A 12597-nucleotide genomic window follows, 5' to 3' on the forward strand; every position below is an offset into this window, starting at 1 on the left:
GAAGTGGCTGTGAGTACCAGCTCCAGAAGGGCATCCCATGCACCGAGGGCAGTGTGGAAGAAAGCACAAAGATGGTTATGAGAAGGGCAGACAAATAGCATATCAAAGCCAGCATAATCTGAAGAGTGGATTGGATGGGGGTTGGAGTAGGAAGAGAATTGACTAGCTTGACATCCTTTTAAAGGGAGAGTTATGTTTTTTTTTTTAATTAGTGAAAAGCTAATAATAACAATTACATTGCAGGGCACCACAAAATGCAGAGTGAGTTCCCACTGACTCTCTTCTGATCTGAAAGAGTTCTAAGAGCTAAGAGAGGTGCATGTCATGTACAATGATCACCCACTGCATTTTTTCCTTCTATTGTTTCAACTCCTTTGTACATCCTCAGGGGAAAGGTACTTGGCACTGCCAGTTTACTGACCTCATAAGGCATAGTAGCAGATTTTTCAAGAGAAGTGACAATGTGAATATGCCATATGCCCTAGGAATAGAATTGAGCTCATATAAATTGACCTAGCAGATTTTCTTTGCAGTCTCTCCTCTCTCTCTCTCTCTCTCTGTCTATTTTTAGGAGCTTCAGTGCACATGCTATGACAAGACAAGTGTTGCAAAGGAGGCTTTATGTGGTGTGGTTTATAACAGACTGCAGTGTAGGTGGAAACTTGATTAATGTAGCTTCATATCAGAGGTAAATTGAACAAGTAAATTAAAAAAAACCTTACAATTAACATTAAGGCAGTGACCTAAACCAAAAATGTTAAGAAATATAAAGCTGAGGCTGACATTTCATTCTAAGATCACGTCTTTATGGAGAAGGGGAGTAAAAAAAGGAGCAGGTTTCTACATGAAAGGAGGTCAGCCTGAATGGTTGCTTTCCTGGCTGGTTCACAATATACTATTTGAATATAAGCTTTGTAAGTTAATATCTTTTTCTGGGTCTGGTTTTATATATAAACTATTCTAAAAGGTTAATTAGTTATATAAATTAATAGCCAATCTATTATCACTGGTAATTAATAGCCATTACAGACTCAAAAGAGGGATTGGACATTTATATGGATAATAAGAACATCCAGAGTTTTAATAATAACTAAAATATATCACTAGGATTTTGGACAGGATATAAACCCTCATGATTCAGAGCATAAGTAAACTTCTCACTAATGGGGTGAGGAAATTGCTTTCCGAGTGAACAGATTATTCCAAAGGAGCCTGCTGCAGGGATTTCTTGTGCCTTTCTCTGAAGTAGCTGGCAATGGCCACTGTTAAGGACAGGACACTGGACTAGACAGACTGTTGCTCTGATCCAGTATGGCAATTCCTATGTCTGATAAGCAAATACCAGTGCCATAGATGTTACTATTAGACCATTTATTACATCTCTCTGCTAGTTATGAGATTGGTCCCTAAACTACATTCTCCATTGCTTTGCCTAATATTCCATAAATGGGGATTCCAACGCTTTACTTGGGAGACTATTCCACAGTCTAGTACAGGTAGACCCCTATGAGCCAGACTGGTCCCACTCCAGTTCTTGTTATAAGGACCCCCCTTCACATGTAGCTCTCCCGTTTTTCACACAAAAGGGGTTGAGGCAGTGAATAGCACCTTTGTTGCACCATCCCCCAACATTTAGCTCATCTGGGCGCTTCTCTGATGGAACTCTATAATGTGGATTAAGTTCCATTGACTCCAGGGGACACAGACGTGGGCAGGGGCAGAGATAATAGGGCATTTTCTCCTGCCCTTCTCGAATTCCCTGCAGAAATTTGGTTGAGAAGACAATGCAAGTCTCAAATGCATATCTACTTTGATGTCAGGGGAAGGGGAGGCCAGCAGACCAGCAACCATTCTTGCTGGACAGCGCCTGTCTCCATATGGAGAAGAGGGGAATACTTTCAGTATAGATCCCTGCTACTCGACACCATTCCCATTAGAATTTTCTTTAGAAAGAGAGATTTGGACCATTGCTAAGAAATGTTCCCTACCAGCCTAGTTCACCCCTCACTCCCTCCTCCCACACACTCAATTTAATTCCATTGTTCTAAGTCCTTTCCTCTTGGCCTGTCCTAAACAATTCCTCCATCTGCTTGGTTTGAAGTCTGAGATTCTCTCATATCTTTCAGTCATTAACTGCAATATATGGGTGAAATCTTGTCTCCACTGAAATCAACAGCAAAATTTCCATTGACTTCATTGTGGCCTGGATTTCACTTTATATATTTAATTCTTTTAAGATTTTCTCTTGTCAGTCCCATCAGACCCTTAATCATTAATTATTTTCATACATAGAATTACAGTAATGCTCAGTTTCTACAACATGGCCCAGAATATATTTTTTGCAGTCAGCTCTATATAGACCCTCCAAAATATGGATTTAAAATAGAATAACTGACTCAATGTTATGGCATTTTAGACTGTAAGCGCTTCGGGGCAAGGATTGTCTCTTTTCTAGTGTTTCTATAGCTCCCAAAACAAAGGGGGTCAATTACAATTGGGGCTTTTGGGCACTACCCTAATACAAATATTTGCTAATAGTAATAAGCAAAACCACTCTGGGTAATGGCAGAATGGGCCTGATTCTGATCTTATTTACATTGGTTTTATACTGTTAGTGAGATCAGAATCAAGCTCACTAACTTTTTGAATGAGGTTGCTTGAGAAATAAAATATTTCATTCACTGCTTTAAAGAACTGTTGTCTGCTCGGCAGTCTTCAGATTGTCATCAGTTTTTTTGTTGTGCAAATCCATGGTGAGGGATAAATGAATGAAAAAGCTAGCTCTCGCTTCATTTACAACTGACTCGTGTCAAACCATAGAGGATCTCAAGCCAAAGAATCCAAAACAGGGATAAAAAACTTTACAGACAGCTCCATTTTTACTTGTGGTTGTACCACCTAGTTCTGTGCTCTTCTTGCGTAATCTGATCTACTAAGTGTGCTTGGCCAGGTCATTATCTGAATGGGTGGCCCCACTAGAGAAAGAAGAAGTCATGTGTTGGTAATACAGTAGATGGCACTCTGCCCTTCAAATGAGGTTAGGGGACACTGCTGCTGTCAGTGCTTTATTTCAGATACGACTTAAAACCACAGCCCTACTACTTCTTATAACATTGATGTTTTGTCTTTTTTTTTAAAGCTTTGGAATATTAACCCTGATATCCAGGGCAAATTCCAGCCTAGTTAATTACCTTCTGTGTACCTAAATTGCCTCTGTGCTTTCAGCTGTAAACAGGGGTTGATTAACACTACACTAGGCGTGGATTCAGGCTCAGATCCACCAAAACTTTGCTCCTCCTCTACCAATCAGCAAATATCAGTCTCATAACTCCCAGGCCTGACATTTTTCATGGGGTCATGTCATGATATGACCTGGGGGGTTGAATGCACCTGTCCCATACACCCGAGAGGTAACTCCTTTTATCTGTGTTCTTCTGACTGTGTATGCTGTCTATATCTATGTGGGTCCCCAAGGGGCAAAAGTTTGATGGAGTCAGAAAAGTTGGATTTCCAGGGCACATGTGTTTCCAAAAAGGGTAGGGTCAATCTGCAGGGTCAGGAGGCAGCTGGAGCGCCTTCCAGGAGTATGTAAGAGGAAATCCAGTCCACCAGCTAGGGGCTGCTGGATGTAGCAGAGTCTTGGGAAGCTGGCCTAGAGAAAGGTTTACTCCTAGCTGTTCCTTTAAGGGTAGTAATGACTAGTGTTCAGTCAACAGTTTGTGGTGTGTCCCTTTCAGTCCTGGGACTTTTAAAGCAGCTGAAGACCTATCTCTGCCTTCCCTAGGTGTTGGGAGAGAGGCAGAGGGTCCGAGGACGATGGTTAAGACTTGGGGAAAAACCCAACCGGCTGTTTTAAGCCCAGGGAGGTTTGGGAAAGTAGAGAGCTGCTGAAAGGGTTCCCAAAGGAAGCAACTGGGGGAGCTGCTGTGAGCCTGGAAATCCAGGCCCCAAGGCAGAAGAGCTGTGCAACCCTTGAACCTGAGGGGGAGATTGCAGAGTAGGGCCACTTCATGTTGAGTCTGGGCAGAAGAGACTTTAGTACAGGTTTATTTGGAAAAGGCAGAATCCCAGCAGTGGAATTTAATTTTATACCTTTGGACTGTGTGCAGTTCTTAAGGGGCTTGGAGAAAAGGGAAAACTGAGGCAGAATCCAGAAGAGCTATGCTTGGCCAGCCCTGGGTTCTACAGAGCAGGCACACCCTTTAACAATAGCAGAGGGAAGTGCTTATTTAATTCTATATGCTATATGCATCCGAAGAAGGGGGCTGTAGTCCACGAAAGCTTATGCTCTAATAAATTTGTTAGTCTCTAAGGTGCCACAAGTACTCCTGTTCTTTTTATTTAATTCTGTTTACTGCTGAGCTACAAGCTATAGTTTGCTTAAAGAATTAAGAGACCCAGAAGTCTGTGCCTGTTTGTTGCTGGGATTTAGACTTACTCTGCTTTTGAAGCAGCACTTCCCAGGGCACTGTATCTGTATGCAGTTGAACTATACCTGATACCTTGTTATTTGCTTTACTTTCAAGAAGGAAGAACACCAGGACAATGTGTGTTTACCCTGGCTTCAGGCCATGCTGTACTTTGCTCTGCTCTGGAAAAGAACAAGCCTGAAAGTTGTTGTTTTTTATAGCTTGGCCTGAGCTCTATTATAGATATATTTACTCTAAAGAGAGAGACAGAGAACTGATTTCTGAAAGGAGAGAGGAAGAGGTCTTGGGAAGGCAGGGTTTGAGAAATAACCAGCAATCAGACTGCTGACTTTGTTCAGGGCCCAAGACTAGCATTGCCAGGTAAAGGGTGGATAGGAACTCAAATACTGCTGTGGGAACACCCTTGCACAGTCCTGCACCAGTAGCAAACAAACAGCTGGCAGTAGAGCTGGTCAAAGATGGAAACACAATGCTGTGGAAAAAGCAGAAGCTGTTCTGTTTTTCAGGGGTTGAAATGGAATGAAAAAAAACTTTTGGAATAAAAATTTAAGCCACTCAGTGCAATAAAATGAATGATGGTCAGGGCTTTTGATTTAATACACTTTTCATTTTTTTTACATTTTTATTTTTGCTACTCTAACTTTTCAAAACTTCTCCAACTTTAGAAAAGTCACTGAGTGGCTAAAGTAAAAATAAAACTAACTCTGTCACTTGGTGACTTTTTTTCCAAAGTGGAGGGACGAAGGGGTGGTGAGGGTGTTGACAGGTTGCCCCCAGGATGCCACCTGGAACTGGGGTACCACTGAGCCCTCTGACCCACCAGCCTGGGCTCCCTCTCACTCTGTGCTGCAGTGACAAGCTGCAAAGCTCTCCAAGCTTGCGCTTTTACCAGCATTCACTGGGACACACCCAGCTGCAGTCACCCGCAGGCGGTCTAACCACCAGCCTAGGACCGCAGAGCAATACCGTCCTGCCCTGGTTGAATCAGGCCAGTACATGGGTTTAATACCCAGTCCGCCCCTCCCTCAATGCGAAGAGGACCATGCACACTTGTGGTAACCAAGCTGAGATTTTCCCCAGACACCTTAGTTAAATGCACAATGGTTTGGATTAAAACATAAAATAAGTTTATTAACTACAAAACGATAAACTTTAAGTGACTATAAGTGATAGCAAACAGATCAGAGCAGATTACCCAGTAAATAAACAAAAACGCAAACTGATCTTAACATACTAGATAGGTAGGATACGAATTAGCAAATTTGCACCCTGAGTGATAAACAGGCTGGCAGATTCTTAAGTTACAAGCTGCCTTTCTTTTGCAGCTTGGATTTCCCAGGTTTTCATACACAGGCTAGAAATCCCTTTAGCCTGGGAACATCACTTCCCCCCAGTTGTCTTTGTTCTTCAGGTGTTTCCAAGTGTGTTGTTGTAGGGAGAGTGAGCTACAATCATGATGTCATTTCCCCCATTTATATCTTCTTCCCACTTGCTAGAAAGCTCTTTTGCTGTGACCTAGGTCAAACAATTCCCATTGTGTAGTGCTATCTCTTAGAGGTTTCTGTTATACACAGTTCATGGGGTAATACTTGTGTTTGTGTGCATTTCCTCAATAAGCCATTAGCATTGTTTGGCCTTTTTACTGTTGTACCTGAAGGCTGATTGTGGGTGTTTTCAACCTCCTAGCATGTTTCAGTATCACATACATAGCCTAACTTCACATACAACGATAACGTATACAATCCAATAAGATATTAATGTCTAGCAGACCAAGATTTTTAGAATGATACCTCACAAGGCATACTTTGTACAAAACATATCCTAATTACATGACAGTGATGAATAAAGAGGTTCCATGGTGTCACAAGGGCGTGACCAAATGCATCCCACTATTCACACCCTACACATTATTGTAGAATCCTAGAATCATAGAATATCAGGGTTGGAAGGGACCTCAGGAGGTCATCTAGTCCAACCCCCTGCTCAAAGCAGGACCAATTCCCAACTAAATCATCCCAGCCAGGGCTTTGTCAAGCCTGACCTTAAAAACCTCTAAGGAAGGAGATTCCACCACCTCTCTAGGTAACCACCCTCCTAGTGAAAAAGTTTTTCCTAATATCCAACCTAAACCTCCCCCATTGCAACTTGAGACCATTACTCCTTGTTCTGTCATCTGGTACCACTGAGAACAGTTTAGATCCATCCTCTTTGGAACCCCCTTTCAGGTAGTTGAAAGCAGCTATCAAATCCCCCCTCATTCTTCTCTTCTGCAGACTAAAAAATCCCAGTTCCCTCAGCCTCTCCTCATAAGTCATGTCCTCCAGCCCCCTAATCATTTTTGTTACCCTCCGCTGTACTCTTTCCAATTTTTCCACATCCTTCTTGTAGTGTGGGGCCCAAAACTGGACACAGTACTCCAGATGAGGCCTCACCAATGTCGAATAGAGAGGAACGATCATGTCCCTCGATCTGCTGGCAATGCCCCTACTTATACAGCCCAAAATGCCCTTAGCCTTCTTGGCAACAAGGACACACTGTTGACTCATATCCACCTTCTCATCCACTGCAACCCCTAGGTCCTTTTCTGCAGAACTGCTTCAGTTGTAATAATCTTAGTACAAAATATGCCTTGTGTGGTATCATTTGAAAACTAACAACTCACTGTTCAATAATATTATGAAGAAATGTATGTAGCACCATTCTATGTAAAGTTATGGATGCTGTGTTGTTGTTAGCACATGTTCAAACCCAGTAGCCCTGACTAGGCAGAAGTTGTTAAACAGATCTATCCTAAACAAAGGAAGGTGTTTACCTCAATTTACATATAAGTAGTAAACAGGGTTCTTGGGACCCCCAGGAAGAGGGGGTAAACTGGTTTCCCAAAGACAAAGGACGAGCTGACACCTCTAGCCAGGTGTCATCAAAGTTGATTGGCCACTTAACTGGTGTTTGATTTGTTCCTGGCCCCCTTCATTGCCAAAGAAAGGCAATCTGCATTTTAGCAAGCAACAACATGGAACCGCTTTCACCACGAGACTCTAAGTCTCCATCTTCACAATGGGAACGAATTTTATCTAGGAGTAACCCTCAGGAAAATGCATTTCAAAGAGTGGCTGGACTATAAAAGTGAGGGGCAACAACACCCCAGGTTATCAATCTTTCTTTCTCTCTCCTCTCCCCTTCACTTAAGAAGACAAAGAAACAAGTCTTTTGACTTCAGTAGGGATCCTGATATGAAAATTCGGTTAGCAATATTGCTGGGAACATGTGGTAAGGATTTTACCTTGAACAAAGTCTAGTCTATTAAATTTTAGGTACTAGAAAGTGTTTTATCTTTATTTCTCTTATAACCATTTTTGACTTTAGTACCTTAGATTTTAAGTGAGTACAAGTATATCTCTTTGTAATTAAATAAACTTGTTTTATCCTTTAATCAACACTAGTCCATTACTGTGTTTAAACTGAACTGTTTGGTAACTCCAGTTAAAGTAGCAAACTGTTGCATAATCACCCCTTACAGGGGCGGTGAACCTATAATAATTGAACTGTCCAGGAGAGGGCTGGACAATGCAGAATACATGTTTTGGGAAAACTTCAGGACAGGGAGTGTGTAAGGGTCAACCTGCAAGTAGTTACCAAGACTGTTGGAAGCCAGAGTGTGGCTGGTGTGTTGCTGACAGGCTGCTGGGATCAGAGCTGAAGTTATACACAGACACTCAGGCTGTGATCTGCATGCTGCTTGTGAGCAGCCCAAGTTGGGAGCTACAGCAGCAAAGCTTTGTGAGGCACCCCAGGTTGCAGGGCAGGTGATGACACAGCCCCTCACAAGTCTGGATTGCACCCCCAGAACGTGAGAAAGAGGGCAACACAAATATTTGGAACTTCACATTTTGAAAGGGTTTGGTTGTGACAAAAAACAAGATAGTTTTGAAAAATTAAAAGCTTTTTTTTTTGCAAGTTTTTTGCTTGTTCAAGGCCACTTTTGTGGCAAAGTCTTGAAAGCAAAAATTTTGACTAACTCTAGCTGGGAACAATTAACTGAGTTATGTGTAGTTCACTGACTCACAACTATTTGACTGCTTGGCCTGGGTTAAAAGAATACTTAAATTCTTCCCTGATTGTACAGGGGATAGTACACTTCCCTTTCTGTCCTACATCGTGAATGAGGGCTGCTAAGTGGTTGTGTTCTGCATAAGAGGTGGCTGTACTTTTGTAGTAAGGAAAGCAATACACACGTAAGCAGTGAAGCTTGTAAAGCATTTTGGGATCCAGTTGGATGAAAGAAACTTATATACATGTCAGATGATCATCTAGGAACATAGTCTGGGCACTGCATTCATAAAGCTACAGGACAGAATATAATTAGGGAACAACAGGTTTCAATATAGTAAAGATAATGGTATAATAAATCCTGTATTCTGTAGCATGAAGTACACACTTAGCTGTATTGGTATCCATAGCTGCAAAAGAACATGCATAAAATATTAGGGTGGGCATGTTTTACAGTCACTGTCCTAGGATAAAGAATGCTTCCCCCGTTCCACCCCTTGATTCTTCAGCTACACTGGCATAGCTCTTCTGTGACCTATGAAATGTCAGCCAAAATCCAAAGAACATTTTTATTCTTACATATGTGATATTTGGTCTTCTGCCACAAATCATACTGTCAGGGCCGGCTCCAGCATTTCTGCCACCCCAAGCAAAAAAAAAAAAAAAAAAAAGCCGCGATCGGCGGCGGCAGTTCAGCGGCAGGTCCTTCGCTCCTAGAGGGAGTGAGGGACCTGCCACCCCGAACTGCCGCAGGTGCCGCCCCTCTCCCTTGGCCGCCCCAAGCACCTGCTTGTTAAGATGGTGCCTGGAGCCGGCCCTGCATACTGTAATAGCCTAGCTTGGATTTACATAGTAACTCAGTATAGTTACCTTCAGCCTATACTGCAGGTGACATGCTGTAAAACTCTTGTAAATATATAATAATTCCAAAGTGATTGCATGGCATTAGAAATAACAGAGTGAGTGATTTGACCTCTGAAGGAGGCATATTGCATACCTTCCCTCCATGCCAGTGGGTTACTGTGTTCCAGTAGTAGCTGGAGGAAAAGCAGGGGAAAGGGTGGGCTAAAAAGGATACCATTTAATAATAATTTACTTCAATATAGCACCTTTCATCTGAGGCTCTTAAACTGGTTTAAAACCATAGCACACACTCTCATACCCCTGCGATATAGATAGGTATTATTATACCCATTTCAGAGGCACAGAGAGACTACTGCCTACATTTTCAAAGCATGTTACAAGGTTTTAGCTGCACATTTCTTCTTAAAGCAACTTTGGTTGCACAACTCCACCAAGGGCCAAGTCCTCTTATCACCCATACCGTTTGAAGCCAGGACTTGGGGGAGATGTATCTGCCCATGACCATCTCCCTCCCCTCCCCCCAGGCTGGCACACATAGCATTTCTCAGAGGGGTATGCCTTTAAGAAGGTCCCAGTTTTCTCCATTAAAGAGAAATGCTGCAGCAAATGCCAGCAGCACCAGGGGAAAGGAAAGACAAGCTGAGACCTTTCCTGCCCCCTACCCTGGAAGGCAGACCTCTGGGGCATATGTGGCCAGGGCACACACATCCAAACACACAGAGTACTACCAGGGGCAGGCTGTGGGGTTGGCTGTGCTGAACTCTAAGCTGTTTTGTGGTGTTGGGTAACTGACTTGCAGGGGAGGTAAAAGAAGGAGGGTGATTGAGGGTACAGCTAGGTGTTAAATCAACACATGGAGGAGGATGAGAGTCGGGACTTCACCTGTGAGCCCAGAAACTGAGCTTGCAGCTATGGGAGCAGGCAGCTTGGTGAGGATGGACATTAGGGGAGCTGCCAGTATGGCAGGAATGGGTGTTAGGGGAGCAGCCAGTTGGCACTATGTCTAGGGTCGTGTGATGGGAAAACACTTAGGAAGGTAATTCAGGTCCCCTCCTGAATAGCAGAAGCAGAGTCTGCACCTGCGAACTCATCCAGCTAGCAGCTTGGTGAGGATCAGAGAGCCTCGTATTTTAAAGGCATAATGAGCCTGGCTATATCAGGAAAGTATTTTTTTTAAATGCCTCACGTTTGTAAAATAGGACTTATGAAGAGGAAGGAACAACATTCTCATCCAGGCAGTCTGAAGAGGAAGCAGTAAAATACTGGGTTCATTATGCTGAGGCAGGATGGGGTCTCTGGGTGGTGGCATAGTTTAGGTATGATATTGGTGGACTTAAAAGAGTTTAGGTTGCAGACAAGGTGCGGGTCAAGAACTAACAGTAGACGCGCAGATACTACAGTGATGGGAGCATTTGAGAACTCCGATATGTGGCGGTAGTTGGGGATAGCTTATGTAATAAATAAAACAAACTAACTCCCATGAAACTAACAAGATTTCAGAATCATAGAAAGGGCTGGTCCAGGTTTACTTCTGTAAATGGATGATGGGTCAGAGGGAGGCTGGGGCAGTGAGCACTTTTTCCAAACCTGCTTGCCTATGCCCAGTACAAAGATAATCATCAGGCAGAACTTATAGTCTACTATCACTACATAATAATAATTCCTCACTGTCTTCACTTCAGGTAAAATGGTTGTATCTTATCAGAAACAAAATGCAGCACTAGTTTTCAAAGTATCCCTTAAATAAATCACTTCAACTTTTGATTTCTTTCTCTTGTTTTTGAAGTGACGCTGTACTGCATTTTAGCAGCTGAATTGACCAGGGTTTTTAAGAGCTCTGACTGATCTTTGTGATAGGTAAGGAATTCTTTTCTGATCAAGGGAAAAAACAGACTATTCATTATCTCCAGCACAAAGGACCTCAGTGTCAAAGAAATCTAAGCCTTGAAATATTTGCCTATTGAATTTGGGCTTGTTAACATGCTTATCAGTTATGTACATAACCAAAGCATATGTCCTACAACGCGTCAGTTTCATGTTGAAGAAATGTACAATTCTATTTAAAAATAAGGCTCTTTAAAAAAAGGATGTTTTTATCCTGTTGGTAGTAGTGATTTGTTGTCATGTTTTGCAGGGCTCAGACTTGCCAAGTTTAAATTTTTTCCCCCTGTAGAGTACAGGGTTTTAGTCCTTTCTGTAGGAAGTCTTGAACAACTCTCAATTTGATTTTTCTGATGCTGGGTTGAAGGCTCGGTACAGGCTGATACCATATGAAATGAGAGCGATCGGTGTGTGTTAAGAAATAGCCCTGGCGCTAAAATGTTTCAAAACCAACTTAGCAAGCTGTTCTCTGCCTGTGTATGTGTGCATGCGCGCGCACACACACACACATACCTCCACACCCCTGGTTGTTATTTTCAAAGTAAAAAACTGGGCCACAGTAGTAGGGACTGTCATTTGGAAGAAGTTTGGAGGAGTGTAAGGGATGGTGGTGGGTAAATGGGAAGAAAAGGGACACCCTCTTCTACAACACTCCTCCCTACACACACACACACACACACACACACACACACACAGCTGAAAACCCCTCTTCTTCTTACCTCATCTCTCCTCATCTTACCTCATCTCTGCCCCCCTCAGCTCTGAAATCTCTCCCACCTGACAATCCTAGGCTCAGAACTGCCCTCCCTCCTCTCGACACACACAGAAAATCCTCCATAGTTTGCACCATTCCTCTTCTAGCTGACACCCAACACCATCAGCCTCAAAAGCCCAGCTCAGAAAATCTACCCCCTTACATGTTGCTGGACCTGGAGAACCAGGAGCAGAGGTGTCAGGGAAGGATCCTGGGAGCTAGAAGTATATGCAGGGAGTCCTAGGGCTTGTCTACACTATGGGGACTATGGTGCTGTAGTTAAGTCAGCATAATCCTGTAGTGTAGACGCAGCCTACAGCAACAGAAGGGGTTTTTCCATTAGGAAAACCACCTCTCTGAGCAATGGTAACTAAGTTGACAGAAGCATTCTTCCATCAACCTGGCTGTGTCAAAGCTGGGGGTTAGGTCAGCATAGCTATGGCACTTGGGTGTGGATTTTTCATTCTCTTGAGTGCTGTAGCTACATTGGCTTAAGTTTTAAATATAGACCAGGCCCTAGACTCTTACCACTTCGGGGCAAACCTGGATTAGCTCCTCCCCTCAGAAGCCTGTATTACTTCTTGCATGCCCAGCACCACCACCTCTCAAGGCAATTTT

This window comes from Malaclemys terrapin, chromosome 3, assembly GCF_027887155.1.
Source record: "Malaclemys terrapin pileata isolate rMalTer1 chromosome 3, rMalTer1.hap1, whole genome shotgun sequence".
In the NCBI taxonomy this organism is placed as follows: Eukaryota; Metazoa; Chordata; order Testudines; family Emydidae; genus Malaclemys; species Malaclemys terrapin.